The sequence below is a fragment of the Lissotriton vulgaris genome, chromosome 9 (genome assembly GCF_964263255.1).
Source record: "Lissotriton vulgaris chromosome 9, aLisVul1.2, whole genome shotgun sequence".
Classification (NCBI taxonomy): domain Eukaryota; kingdom Metazoa; phylum Chordata; class Amphibia; order Caudata; family Salamandridae; genus Lissotriton; species Lissotriton vulgaris.
Genome location: NC_141697.1, coordinates 1,023,125,014 through 1,023,139,401, shown reverse-complemented (window position 1 = coordinate 1,023,139,401; position 14,388 = coordinate 1,023,125,014). Strand labels below are relative to the sequence as shown.

General features: G+C 51.9%; 1 protein-coding gene and 1 pseudogene across 5 annotated transcripts in view; one reads left to right on the top strand and one right to left on the bottom strand.

Moving 5' to 3' along the window:
* Positions 1 to 14,388, bottom strand: part of LOC147692727 (cyclin-dependent kinase 17-like) — a 600,938-nt gene that overhangs the window by 122,029 nt on the left and 464,521 nt on the right. The gene's annotated exons all lie outside the window — the stretch shown is intronic.
* Positions 12,324 to 12,965, top strand: LOC147692728 (serine/arginine-rich splicing factor 2 pseudogene; annotated as a pseudogene).

Below are 14,388 nucleotides of genomic sequence, written 5' to 3'. Positions count from 1 at the left end.
CCCCATTATGTACCATAGTCGATGTAGCCACCATGAGTGTGTAGGTTTCCTCGACGTGCCCCAGAGGGAGAGGATGTGTTGTGTTGCAGCTCCTAACGCTCGAATCCCTCGAATTGATTTGAGTGGGAACATGAGTTTATTGGGGAGACCGAGGATCGCGTACGCTGGGAAGCGGGGGAGCTCCGTCTCAAAGTACGTATCAATGTACCAGAGTACCCCCTCCTAGTATTCCTGCACCTCCACGCATTCCCAAAGTATGTGTACCATGGTCCCTGTATGCCCGCATCCCCTCCAACATGTGGGGTCTCTCCGTGGGTTACCTTGATGTAGGCGTTCCGGTGTCAGGTGCCAGTAGTAGGCCACTTTCACCGCTGATTCTTTGCTGGCTGTGGTTCTAGCGGAGTGGTGTGCTCGATAATAGATGTCTAGGTGCCTCCTAGGTGCCTCCGCAGAAAATACTGAAAGCGATGTGGTTTGTCAATCCCATATGCATCTTTTATCGCGTCTAGCGTCATGAAGCCCTGCAGGTCGAATAAATGTCCCGCGGAGCAGCACTCGATCTGTCGCCATTGGGGAAAGGAGCCAGGGTGTGCTCCAGGCGGGAACGCCGGGTTATCCAGTAGGGGCGTCATCGGTGATGGAAAAGATGTCAGACCTCTTGGGACCGCCACTGCGTCCCATACCTGGAGAAGCGTCCTGGTGATGGGCGACCTTCTGAGGTAGGCCGGTCTGTCCGATCTTGCTAGAAAGGGGACTCTCCAGAGCGGCATACCTGCCATTGCTCTGTCTTGAAAAAGCCAACGCTTCTCGGAAAGAGGTCGGGACCATTCCAAGAGGTATTGCATCTGTGCTGCCTGAAAATAGCACCTCAAGTCTGGCACCCCTAGCCCGCCCTCAGCCGTCGTTCGGGTGACCAGGTCATGCCGAAGCCGGGGGAGTTTATTGGCCCAGATGTAGCATGGTGTTCTGCAGTTTCTTAAGCATGCCCAAGGGAGGGGTGACCGGGATGGTCTGGAAAAGGTAAAGCACTTTCGGCAACAGGGACATCTTGATAGCCGCCACCCGGCCCAACCACGAGAACGGTTGTTGCCGCCATCTTGAGAACGGCCTGGAGCTTATCCCGTTTACCTTGATCGTCGCCTGGCGAGACGCATAGCAGCTAGCTATCCAGGCTCTGAACCTATCCCCCAAGCCAAATCTCGCCAGAGTGTTATCCAGATATTTCCAGTCAACCCTGTTGAACGCTTTTTCGACGTCGACCGACAGCAGGGCTGCGTCTGAGGCATTGAAGTGTACTTTATCAATCACATGCATCAGGCGTTTGGTTTTGTCCGCACTCTGCCGGGTGGGCACAAAGCCCGCCTGGTCTGGCTCTATAACTCCCAGCAAACAGGGGCCTAGTCGCGCAGCCGAGATCCCCGTAAATAACTTCAAGTCCAAATTGAGGAGTGAGATCGGCCTGTACGCCGCACACAGAGTCGGGTCCTTGCCCGGCTTCGGCAGGACGATAACGTCTGCCTCCAACATCTCCTGTGGTATCGAGCCCGGGCCTTGGAAGGAATTAAATAGCTTTGTTAGTACCGGCGCCAGGAGGGGGCAAAAGGTTTTATAGAAGCCAGCGGAGAATCCGTCTGGCCCTGGCGCTTTTAGAGGTTTAAGTCTTGCGATCGCCGAAATGACCTCTTCCAGGCGTATCGGGGCATCTAGTGCCAGGGCGCTCGCCTCATTGACAGCCGTGACGTCTACGGTCTCTAGGTACGTCGTCCCTGCCTTGTGATCCAAATCTGGGTCAGCCGCGTAAAGCTGGGCATAAAAGGCTCTAAATATGTCCGTGATAGGGTCATCCTCCCGAACCTCTTCTCCACCTTCCGCTCGGATGACGGGAATCTTGGAGCGGACAGTCTTTGCCTTTAGCTTGCTGGCCAGCAGGCGGCCAGTCTTGTCCCCCCCCCCACATAGTACGTGTGGCGGAGGCGGAGTGCCGCGTATTCCGCCCGGTCTAAATCCAGGCTCGCGAGCTGCGCCCTGGCCGCCTTCAGCTTGCGCCATATTCTAGGGGCCCCTGTCCGGCAGTGTACCCTCTCCAGTTCGAACACCTGCTCCGCCACTTCTCGACGTCTTTCTTTCCGCTCTTTGTTGTCCGCTGCTGCGATCGCCATTATCTCCCCGCGGAGAACTGCCTTTAGCGCCCCCCAAACCGTTGACTGGGCTACCTCCCCTGTGTCGTTTCGACTTAAGTAATCAGAAATACTTTGGGATAGTTGCTGTGTAACCTCCTTGCGGGTGAGTAGGGTTTCTCTAAGTCGCCATCTACCCCTGTGTGGCTGTGTGCATGGGACCGTCAATTGAAGGACCACCGCGTCATGGTCGGACAGTGCTGCCGGGGTGACCTCTACGTCCCGTACCATGGGGGTCGGTTCTGTGGAACCGAGAAAGTGGTCTATCCTGGTGTACGTGCGATGCACATGGGAATAGAAAGTGTACCCTGGGGCGGAGTGATGTATCTCCCGCCATTCGTCTACCAACCCCCTGTCGGCCAGCCATTGCTTCCCCGCTGTGGACAGAGCCCCAGAGTCACCAAATCTCCTCCCCGATCGGTCTACCTCATTGTCCATGACCAGGTTCAAGTCCCCCCCCACCAGGACGTGTCTCGTGTCCCCAGCCAGTACATCAGAGAGCGCTCCCTTAAGAAAGGCCTCTTGTTTGGAGTTGGGTGCATAGATCGACCCCACTGTGAGTGTCATATTATCAATCGAAATAGTGTGGGCCAGGAGTCTGCCTTTGATTTCCGCCACTTTGCCTCCCACCCGCCCCTTGAATTGTTTAGCTATGAAAATGGCCACCCCTGCCTTCTTCTCGGTGGTGGAGGAGTAATATTGGTGCGGGAAGGCCCTGGATTTCATTCGGTGCCAGTCCTTAGCTAATAAGTGTGTCTCCTGGAGAAGACATATATCCGCCCCTGAGTGTTCCAGGAAGGAGATGATCGCCCTTCTCTTAATTGGGTTGTTGAGCCCTTTTACGTTAAAAGTAAAAATGTGGATGGGTTTGTCATTCATAAGGTGGTGTATGCCCTGCCCGCTTAAGCATTGGCCTAGTGCCGCCTCTTGTTCCCCTGCTCACCGCCTGATCAACCCGAACAAACCGAGTCCCCTGTCCCCCACCCTCCCACTCCTTCCCCCCCCTTCCGAACCCCAACTTAGAAACCCCAACTGGTGAACATTGTCCAAGGCCTATCCAACGATAGTCAAGGCCTGTGGTATAGTGTCTGGTGAAGGGAAAGCGTGTCCATGGCGAGCCCGAAGCCCCCCGTCCCGCCCCCCCAAGGTAATGCTGCGGCAATGCGTGCAAGCACCCTCGCTCAAGTGCTCTCATGATCCTGCATTCGTGTCCTTGGAGACCTCCTGTATTGCAGCTTCATGCTCGTGCGCCATGATTTCGGGATCTGGTTTGAACCCTTTCTTGGGTGAGCGTCTGCTTATCTGCTGCGGAGACTTTGACTGGGGAGGCCGCTGTCCAAGGTCGCCGTCAGATGTGTCCCCCTCTTGGGGGATGCCTAGACCTGTGCATGTGTCTCAAGGATCTAAGCTGGTGGAGGGCTCCTTTCCATTTGAAAATCAGTCTGAAGGGATGTCCCCAGGAGTATGGGATTCCATTATCCCGTAGGAAAGTGGCTGCCACTTTGAACGGCCGTCTCTTCTGTAGAGTGATCATGGACAAGTCTTGGAAGAGCTTGAGCATGTGATTGCGAAAGCTAAGGGGTTGCTTTTGGCGCGCCGCCTTCAGGATGCGCTCCTTGAGAGGATAGTCAGGCAAAAAGACCAGGATGTCCGGGGGGGGGGAGGGGGAGGGGCAGGCGTCCGGCACGCTAGGCCCACCCAGTGAGCCCTATCGATCCGGATCTCAAAGTCTTCGCTCTCCGAACAGTACCTCGCGGAACAGATCCTGCAGATATGCCGTGATGTCTCACCTCTCCTCTTTGGATGGCACGTTGCCTTCCCGTATATTGTTGCGTCTGGAGCGATTCTCCAAGTCCTCTGCGTGTGCTTGTAGGTCCGTTTGCTGGTCATGGAGCCTGATGATTTCTTGTTGCAGGAGTTCCACCTCTTCACTCCGGGCCTGCTCCGTGTTTCCCACTGCCGCCACTCGTTCCCCTATTTCATCTATGTCGCGTCGCAACTCTTTACAACCTCCCGCCATGTCTTGCCTGAGGGTTTGAATATCCTCCCTGAGCGATGCGAATAGGGTCTCCATGAATGATTTTGTCGCAGGGGCTTCTCCCTCGTCCTTGTCCGTGACTTTCGGTTGGCTCAGTGGCGCTGGTTTGTCGGGGCTCTTCTCCCCTTTGGGCGTTCCTTTGGCCAACAATTCGGGGATGGTGCGCCCCCCTCTGAGGTTCGTGGAGGATATGCTTGGCTTCCTTCCCGTCCGGTAGCCTCTCCTATGTCTGCGACATCCCCCGGTGGGACTTTTGAATGTTGGCGGGCCCGGGAATGGAGCGGTAGACTGAGGCGGCGCGTGGACCAGCGGTTTGGGCCAGCTGTCTTTCCCTGTATGCCCGCCCGTAGGCCCCGGTCTCCGGGCGCCCGTCGCTCTTCGCGGGGGGCCACCTAGGGCTTGGCTGCCGCTTCTTTGATGTGTCTCCGTCCCTCTAGCGCCCAATCTGTGACCCCAGCCGGGGCGCACCTCCGTGTCTCGGGGGCCCTGCAGCCGTCCCTCAGTGCTACAGCCTTGTGCCCAGGGTGAGGCCGCGAGAGTTGCTCTCCTGGCCGACCAGTGGCCCCGGCCGCTTGATCCCGGCCGAGCCCGGCAAGGCCTCTTTGTGCCGCTTCAAGGTGATTCTCCTTCGAGGGCTCGATCCGGGGCCCCTGTGCCGAAGCTCCTCTGCACCCCTCTCTGTTTCTCCGCACCACCGCATCCGCTCCCCCGGCCCCACTCCACACCTCTCGGGCCACACTGTTTTATCGCCGCTCACCGGGGGCCCGTTGGTGCCCCCCGAAGCTGCGCCTTCCGCGCTTGGGCCTGTCCTCTGCAGCGCCGCTTTTCGCCCTCCACCGGAGCCCGCCGCAGCACTGGCCAGGCCGCTCAGGTCTGCAATTGCCACGGCGCCCTGCCACCGTTCTGTGGCCCGGCCCCTAGTGCTAAGGCCTGTTGCAGCTCGGCCCCGGCCACGGTGGGCCCGATCTATGCCGGGGGCTCGACTGACCGCCCCCCCCCCCCCCCCCCCTCCCCGAGTCTCAGCTCCAGCGCGCTCCTGCTGCCCACTCTTCACCTCAGAATTCTGGGTTGGCAGCCGGCTGCAGCGGCCGCCGCAGCCACCTCCGCGGAGGCCCAAGCCTGGGCCTTGGGTAGTGCTTCCTGCCGTCCGGCGCCACTAGCAACCCGCACGTCGTCCCGCACTTCTTCCGGCCGGTTGGGGATGTTGCGCCTCAGCACGGCGCTCGGTAAGCAGCGGCGCGGGGCCCAGCCAGCCGTCTCCGCCCCGCAGGCCGGCCTCGCTGTACACCTCTCAGGCCAGGGATGGCGGGTTCCGCTGGCTATGGAGCCGCTCTCTGGTTGCCGGCACTTGCGATCGTTGTCGAGGTCGCTACCGGGGTGCCGCACACTGCTTATGAACTCTGGAGCATTGATGGGGGTGAAAAATGCGTCTTTATGGAGACCATGGGGGATTGGGACGAGGAGCCTCCGCCGGTTGCGTCCTCTCAGGCCGCCATCTTGGCCACGCCCCTCTGCTTTTTAACTTGTACATTGAGCCACTGGCAGAAAAGATTAGAGCTCACAAAGGCATTCAACCATTTAGGTTTCAGGAGACGGTGAAAAAAGTAGGTCTGTACGCAGATGATCTAGTAGTGTACACGTCAAACCTGAATACAGCATTACCAGTAGTGTATGATCTGGCAACATGATTCGGCCAGTTTTCTGGGTATGAAATCAATGAGAACAAGACGGTGGTGATGGAATGGAATGCTAATTCGCGACTGAATTGTGTCAAGAAAGAGTGGAGGTACTTTGGGATCCGAGTTGTGCAGAAAGTAGAACAAGTACCAGAAGTTAACTATCAAAAGGTGAATAAGGCAGTAGGAAAACTTTTACTTGGTTGGTCCCATCTCCCGCTAACAATTTATGGTAGAGTAAATCTAGTGAAAATGGCAATTTTGTCTAAGTTTACCTTCTTGTTTCAAAACATTCCAATGGCCTTTAAAGAAAGCTGGCTTAAAAAATCCCAAACCAAAATTAGTAACTTTATCTGGGCGGCGAAGGGGACCAGAATTGCCTGGAAAAAACGTAGACAGAAATATAATAAAGGTGGCCTACGGTTACCTGACTTGACATAGGAGGAGGCCCAAAGGATAACCGATGGGAGACTGTCTAAATTTAAATATTTCCAAATGAAAAGCTGGAGTGGTGCGGGACAATCAAATCCGGTTGAAACTTTAATAAAGCCTGGAGGTCCCAGCCGAAAAGAGGTGGCGAGATGGTATTGGAGTTTGGTGGACAGCACTGATGTGGAATTCAATTTGCCAGCAACACTGTGGGAAAAGAACTTGCCGGGAGAGCAGCTGATAAACTTATGGCAAGTATCTTGTAACATACTATACTCCAAAGTACGTGCTGCAAACCTAAGGCGGAACCATCTCTTTTGTATCCACAGTGGCTAACGGACACCGTATAAACTGGCAACATTTTCAAAAGGTGCTACCCTGAAATGTCAAATGCTGGGAAGTAAGAAGTAATGATGTACATATGTTCTTGGGATGCCAGTCTTTGCAAGCCTTCTGGAGGGATGCAAGTAATACATTGTGCCTAATAATTGGAGTGCTGCTCCATGTAAGCATCCCTCTTGTATTTTTTGGGGTACTAGAGAATTATGAGTCTCTCACTCAAAATGTTAAAAAAACAAATTTTTTACTTAATACTGTTGGCCCGCAGGGAAATTTGTAAACAATGGACTAGAACTATACCCCCAAATAAAGCTGAATGGCTATCCTTAATTAAATATATAGTCACACTGGACAGAGTGCTAACGTGTAGGCGAAATGAGTTCTGGATTCCCTTCGAAAATTGGATAAACGGTAACGGAATTTCATAACATTTGTCCGATGATTAGGCCTCTATACTATACATTGCTTGGTTATTCCGGTGGTGGCTGATGAGAGGGCCTGGTCGTTCGACAAGGCTACCTATTGTCGGAGTATGAAGAAGCAAGGCATAGAGTGATCCAACTTAGGTCAAACAAGTGGAAGACTACTATCTATGCCTTTTCGCTGATCTTGGCTAATGAGGACAAAAAAAAAGATGCAGCCAAGAGGACACAAGGTAAGTCTTTTTCAGCCAGCGATAGAATTGTCAAAATTGTTCTTTCTTGGAAATGGGTGGCGTTTGCTCAGGTTCACTTGGATCTGAAGAGAATGCATCGAAGTTGATGAAGTAGCCAGACAGTTTGATCTATCTTTGGGAGCTCAGCAGTGTTTGCAGAACTGGCAGTTGCTTCTTGTGAACATTATTGGGCTGAATTTAAATTTGTGTTTCAGTTTCATTTGCATGCTGTTCAGTTTCAACAGCTATAATCCATACTTCGTTATTGGCAACTCTGGCATCTTCCACAGAGGAATCTTGGAACGTTATTAGTCTTTCCATCTGAACTTCCTGTATAGTAGCAAGAGGAGATGTGCGGCTACTCAGGACCCCACGCGGCCTACTGTTGAGAATCGGCCACATAGTGTGGTTTGATCAGATCAATGGAGACAAATCTTTTTCTTTTTTGCAAGCAAGAGGCAGAGATGTACTGTTCTGGATCCTTGAACTGCCAAGACAGGTACAGGTGTTATGTAGGATGGCCCAAACAACTTCTTGTCCAAGATCTTTTCTCTGACCAGGTCCTCACCCTTTGGAACCAAACAGGTCCTGCTGGAACTGGTGTCACTTCTCCAGTGGTGGTGCCTTTTACTTGGATGTTGCTTTGTAATGCCCGGATGGTCAGATGTATATTCCTATTTTGCATGCACCAACGGGTTTGCAACCCATTTGCGTACGCAGAATACAAAAGGGCCATGTACTAACTATTTAGCAAGATCCAATTTATTTGCCACTCGCTAAATAGAATTAGCGACTCGCAATTAGGAGGGGGCGTCCGAGGGCATCCCTTCCCAATAGCGAGTCTGAGACCAATGAAAGACTATTTTGCGGTTGCAAAACAGTCGGTGGTTTAACACCCTTCTCAGAAGGGTGGTAAAGTACTCACACTTTGTGAATGCAGGGGAAAATATTTTTTAGGGACCACTACCTGCCCTTAGAAAATGAAACGAAAATGTTCTTTTTTTAAATGCATCCTGTTTTCCTTTATTTAAAAGCAGTCCCAAACATGGAGGTCTGCTGAGCCGAGCAGGCCACCATACCTGGGAGGGCCAGCAGTTTCCAATGGGGTCGCAAATTGTGAGTGCCCCATTAATATTCATGAGGCATGCAATTTGCGACCCCATTGGGAATCGCAAACAGTGTCTGAGACACTGTTGTACATTGTGATTTGCGACTCGCAATTTGCGAGTCGCAAATCACAATGGTCGTACATCTGGTCCTGAGTTCCCGTAAAACAGCCATACGATCATTCAATTCAAATGGTTTTACACCCGCCACTGTGTTGGCACAATCAAGATCAGGTACCCACATTCTAGTCCCAAGCAGGATCTCATAGGGAGTACGTCCTCCCAAGGATTTTCTTGGCATATTGTTTAGTGCCCTCTGGACCCCATATAGGTGATTGACCCAACCTTTGCCCACACACAATACCCTTTCTGTTAAGGATTGCTTTAGGTCCTGCTTTTTCCTCCCCACCACCGAATTTCCCTCGGGATGGTAGGGGGATTGAGTACTGCAAGGTCACGCCCATACTTTCCATGGCTTCCTTGTAAGCCCGAGAGCTAAACGCAGGGCCACGGTCGGAATGTAATGTGCCAATTGCGTATGTCCCAATGAAGACTTGCAAATCCTTTATATCAGTTCTAGCGTCAGCCGAGCACCGAGGCCAAACCTATAGAAATCTAGAGCATGAATCTACTGCCACTAAAATGTATTTGTAAGCCCAGGCTGAATTTACGTTGCTGCAGTGATCCAAATAGACACATGCGAGAGGTCTGTCTGAAACGAGTAATGGTGTTTGTGGTGGCCGTGCTACAGTGGAACCTTTCATCTGCTGACAGATGTCGCACTTTAAGACATAAGCCTTTGTTTGTTTAGACAAACTTTGCCACCAAAATCGCTGCTTCAGTAACGAAAGTGTAGCAGTGACTCCTGTGTGTATAGAGCACAGACCCTTGTGTGCAGCTTTTATTAAACCTAACCTGCGATCCATGTCTGGTATAACTCTATCCCCCACTCCTGGACTTTGAGCATACAGTGTGTTTTGTGCATCTAAATTACAGAAATATTTGAGTGGAAACCATTTCAGAATGGCAGAGCCATTCTTTGAGGCGTTGACAGCTATCAGTATGTCTCCGTCTATCTTCGTGTTAGAACGAATGATTGCAGCAAAGGCAGCAGATCGCTCTCTCGCCTTGGCAGCTTCATCAGCCAGTGAATCCACTTCAAAGTGTATGCCAACAGGCTGATGACTCAAGGTGTGAATAACTTGAGCCCATGGCTGGCATACTTTCAGCTTTGCCACTTGTTCCCATAACAATTTATGTTTAACTGTGCAACCATGGAATCTCTATACCCATTCTGGTCCCAGTAACAAAGATATTTATTGTAAGACTGCACACAGTAAAATGAATGGCACACTATCAATGTGGGGAATTCCTGATCCGTATACTGTAGTGCCAGCATCGGGGCTTTCAGCTGTGCCAACTGTGCTGTACAATCTCCTCGAGATTGTGTAGTCTTATTGCTGGGATGGAACTTCCCGTCCTGCATACGTTCCTTCACTATCGCACATGCTGCACTATACTGCTATTTACTTCCTATGGCAGCCTGAGCGGATCCATCAGTGTAAATGATGTATTCATAATTCTCTAGAGGCAATATTTCATTCAGGAGAGCGTATTCTTGTTCGTATTGCAGGATACTTGTGTATTTATTGTAGAATCGTTTATGTAATCTGCATCTGTTGCACTGAGAGAATCAGCCCATTGTATCTATCGCAGAAATAGTGCTTTTGCATTTGGAATGCTTGCTTTGGTAACGGCTCCTAAAGTTGGTAACACGGTTACAACGATAATGCGTTTCCCCCTGTGCTAGTGCTCTTTCTCTCACAACAGCAGTCAGTACTGCGGTCAGTACTTTTTCTGTTGCCGCAAATAGCATTTCAGCATTTATGTATGAATGTGATTTGTATGCAATTGGAACTGTCTCACTTTCATTGAAAGTGAGGTAGGTATACCCTGATAAACCGGGGATGACCCAGATCACCAAGTTAGTGGTTTTTATACATGTGTGCAAATGTTTAGATGCTATCATGTCAGCCTGAACTGAACGGAGATTATTTGTGTGTTGCTGTGTCCACTGATGTGGTGTGAAATCAGGTCTGATTAAGTCGTAGAAAGGGTTCAGTCTTTCTGAATAATCTATAATGTATGTTCTGCCAAAATTTAGGAATCCTAAAATGGATTGCAAACCTTTGAGAGTCTTAGGAGTTTGGAGCAGCACGCACTTCTCTAAAAAGTTGGCTGCCAAGCTCTTGCCTTCACTTGATGGCTCATATCCCCAAAACAGGACATTGAGATTGGCAATTTTAGATTTCCTGAAATTAAATTTGTAGCCCAAATTGGCGAATTCCCCAATTATGTTTAACCAAGCTGGGATACTAACAATCTCAGGGCGCTCCAAGTTAATATCAGGGATAAGTAAATTCTAACCTAAATCTAATTGTGGTGCATCTAGAGGAGGGGTAAGTATCCAACACCCCCGTTTTTCTGTTGCACACAGAAATGAACAGTCTAATGTACCTCTGAGCACTCAACTCAATTACATTGTTATGTAACTAAATCAATACATATGACTTCAAATATTCCAGCAGACCACAAAATCGACAGTTCCAAGTAAAGTTCAACAAATAATGTCTCTTAATTTTCTTCAAGGTTTATTCCAAAGTTGCATGTGATTTCCAGAATTCCAAAACTTCTTCAATACATCATTTCAGTGAGGTAAATACTGTTGCCAACACGTGTTTCGTCGTGTGTTAATTTCACACATTGACTTCCTCAGGGCTGAAAAAATATTCAATCCTTTCCAAATATTGATAACCTCCTCTCCAGTGTACGCAAAGCAATTGTCTTTATATAGAGTTATTGCATGCTGAATTATAACACAATCATCGCATTACAGCCCTTCTCCGCGTGTTAGGTTGCACGCTTTTCCCGTTATAATTTGTCCCATGCTCGGGACAAATTAACACACGACAAGTGTTGACCCTTAACAGTATAATTCTGCTGTACTTGAGGACATGTTTATGTACGTCAGGTACAGGGATTATGATAGAGTACTGAGAGCCTGGTGTCAAAGAGACAGGACCAAGCTACTAGGTAAACTACTGTTTAGAATTGCTATTGTTGTGTGGGTGGGACAAATGAATGTAATAGGGGTATACATGCACGCGCACCAACATTCACGCATGCGCACATCACAGCCACACGCATACACAGCACTCACGCATGCGCACATACACACGCATACACAGGCACACCCCCGTCGCCGCCTCCGCACCTACACGCATACACAGAGACCCCTCCACACACACCAGCCCCTCTCCTCCCGGCTCCACTCACCGGTGTCTGGCGGGCACTCCCCGGGTCTCCAGGCTCCTTCCCTTCCTCCGCAGCTGCAGGCTCTCAACATTCACACATGCGCATATCACAGCCACACGCATACACAGCACTCACGCATGCGCACATACACACGCATACACAGGCACCCCCCCCGTCGCCGCCGCCGCACCTACACGCATACACAGAGACCCCTCCACACACACCAGCCCCTCTCCTCCCAGCTCCACTCACCGGTGTCTGGCGGGCGCTCCCCGGGTCTCCAGGCACCTTCCCTTCCTCCGCAGCTGCAGGCTCTCCCCACATCACGGGGGCCCGCTGCTAGACAGAAGGCTTCTATGTGGCCGGGCGGTGGTAGCGCTCGGCGGGGCTCTCTCTCCACATGGGAGCCCCGCCTCCTCAGTGCGCCCGCTTCGCCCCGCGGGTCTTCACCCGGTCCCCCATCTCGGGACCGGGACTTAAGCTCCTCTTCCTGGTTGCACGTCAGGTCCCGGGCCAGCAGCCAATCAGAGCGCGGCCCGGGAATGACGTCACAGAGGTGTCCCGCAGTACCGCCCCCGGCCTGCCTGACTTCTCAATTACTTTATTCAGGTTATTTTTTTATTTTAACTAACTTTGGCCAAAGCTCTTGTCAGTGTAGGCGCCCACGCCTGCTGACTTTCACCTTCTGAATAGTTAAGGTTCCGCCCGACGCCTCTCACGGGTTCCCTGGAGATGAGTTACGGCAGGCCGCCGCCTGACGTAGGAGGCATGACGTCCTTGAAGGTGGACAATCTTACCTACAGGACGTCGCCCAAAACACTTCGAAGAGTTTTCGAGAAGTATGGACGAGTAGGCGACGTCTATATCCCCCGCGACCGATACACGAAGGAGAGCCGCGGTTTTGCCTTTGTAAGATTCCATGACAAACGTGATGCCGAGGATGCGATGGACGCCATGGACGGAGCCGTACTGGATGGGCGCGAACTTCGGGTGCAGATGGCTCGTTATGGAAGGCCACCAGACTCCCACCATAGCCGCAGGGGACCACCACCCCGAAGATATGGAGGCAGTGGAGGAAGTTATGGACGCCGGAGTCGCAGTCCCAGGAGGCGTCGTCGGTCGAGGTCCCGCAGTCTGAGTCGCTCCAGATCCCGCAGCAGGAGCCGCTACAGCCGATCCAAGTCAAGATCCCGCACACGATCAAGGTCTCGTTCCACATCGAAGTCCTGACAGTGAGTGCAGAGTGAGTGCGGAGTGACAGTGAGTGCGGAGTGACAGTGAGTGCGGAGTGACAGTGAGTGCCAGTGAGTGCAGAGTGACAGTGAGTGCAGAGTGACTGAGTGCAGAGTGACTGAGTGCAGAGTGACTGAGTGCAGAGTGACTGAGTGCAGAGTGAATGCAGAGTGACAGTGAGTGCGGAGTGACAGTGAGTGCGGAGTGACAGTGAGTGCAGAGTGACAGTGAGTGCAGAGTGACAGTGAGTGCAGAGTGACAGTGAGTGCAGAGTGACAGTGAGTGCAGAGTGACAGTGAGTGCAGAGTGACAGTGAGTGCAGAGTGACAGTGAGTGCAGAGTGACAGTGAGTGCAGAGTGACAGTGAGTGCAGAGTGACAGTGAGTGCAGAGTGACAGTGAGTGCAGAGTGACAGTGAGTGCAGAGTGACAGTGAGTGCAGAGTGACAGTGAGTGCAGAGTGACAGTGAGTGCAGAGTGACAGTGAGTGCAGAGTGACAGTGAGTGCAGAGTGACAGTGAGTGCAGAGTGACAGTGAGTGCAGAGTGACAGTGAGTGCAGAGTGACAGTGAGTGCAGAGTGACAGTGAGTGCAGAGTGACAGTGAGTGCAGAGTGACAGTGAGTGCAGAGTGACAGTGAGTGCAGAGTGACAGTGAGTGCAGAGTGACAGTGAGTGCAGAGTGACAGTGAGTGCAGAGTGACAGTGAGTGCAGAGTGACAGTGAGTGCAGAGTGACAGTGAGTGCAGAGTGACAGTGAGTGCACAGTGACAGTGAGTGCAGAGTGACAGTGAGTGCAGAGTGACAGTGAGTGCAGAGTGACAGTGAGTGCAGAGTGACAGTGAGTGCAGAGTGACAGTGAGTGCAGAGTGACTGAGTGCAGAGTGAATGCAGAAACAGTGAGTGCAGAGTGAATGCAGAAACAGTGAGTGCAGAGTGCGTGCAGAGTGACAGTAAGTGCAGAATGACAGTGCGTGCAGAGTGCGTGCAGAGTGACAGTAAGTGCAGAGTGCGTGCAGAGTGACAGTGAGTGCAGAGTGCGTGCAGAGTGAGTGCGGAGTGACAGTGAGTGCGGAGTGACAGTGAGTGCAGAGTGACAGTGAGTGCAGAGTGACAGTGAGTGCAGAGTGACAGTGAGTGCAGAGTGACAGTGAGTGCAGAGTGACAGTGAGTGCAGAGTGACAGTGAGTGCAGAGTGACAGTGAGTGCAGAGTGACAGTGAGTGCAGAGTGACAGTGAGTGCAGAGTGACAGTGAGTGCAGAGTGACAGTGAGTGCAGAGTGACAGTGAGTGCAGAGTGACAGTGAGTGCAGAGTGACAGTGAGTGCAGAGTGACAGTGAGTGCAGAGTGACAGTGAGTGCAGAGTGACAGTGAGTGCAGAGTGACAGTGAGTGCAGAGTGACAGTGAGTGCAGAGTGACA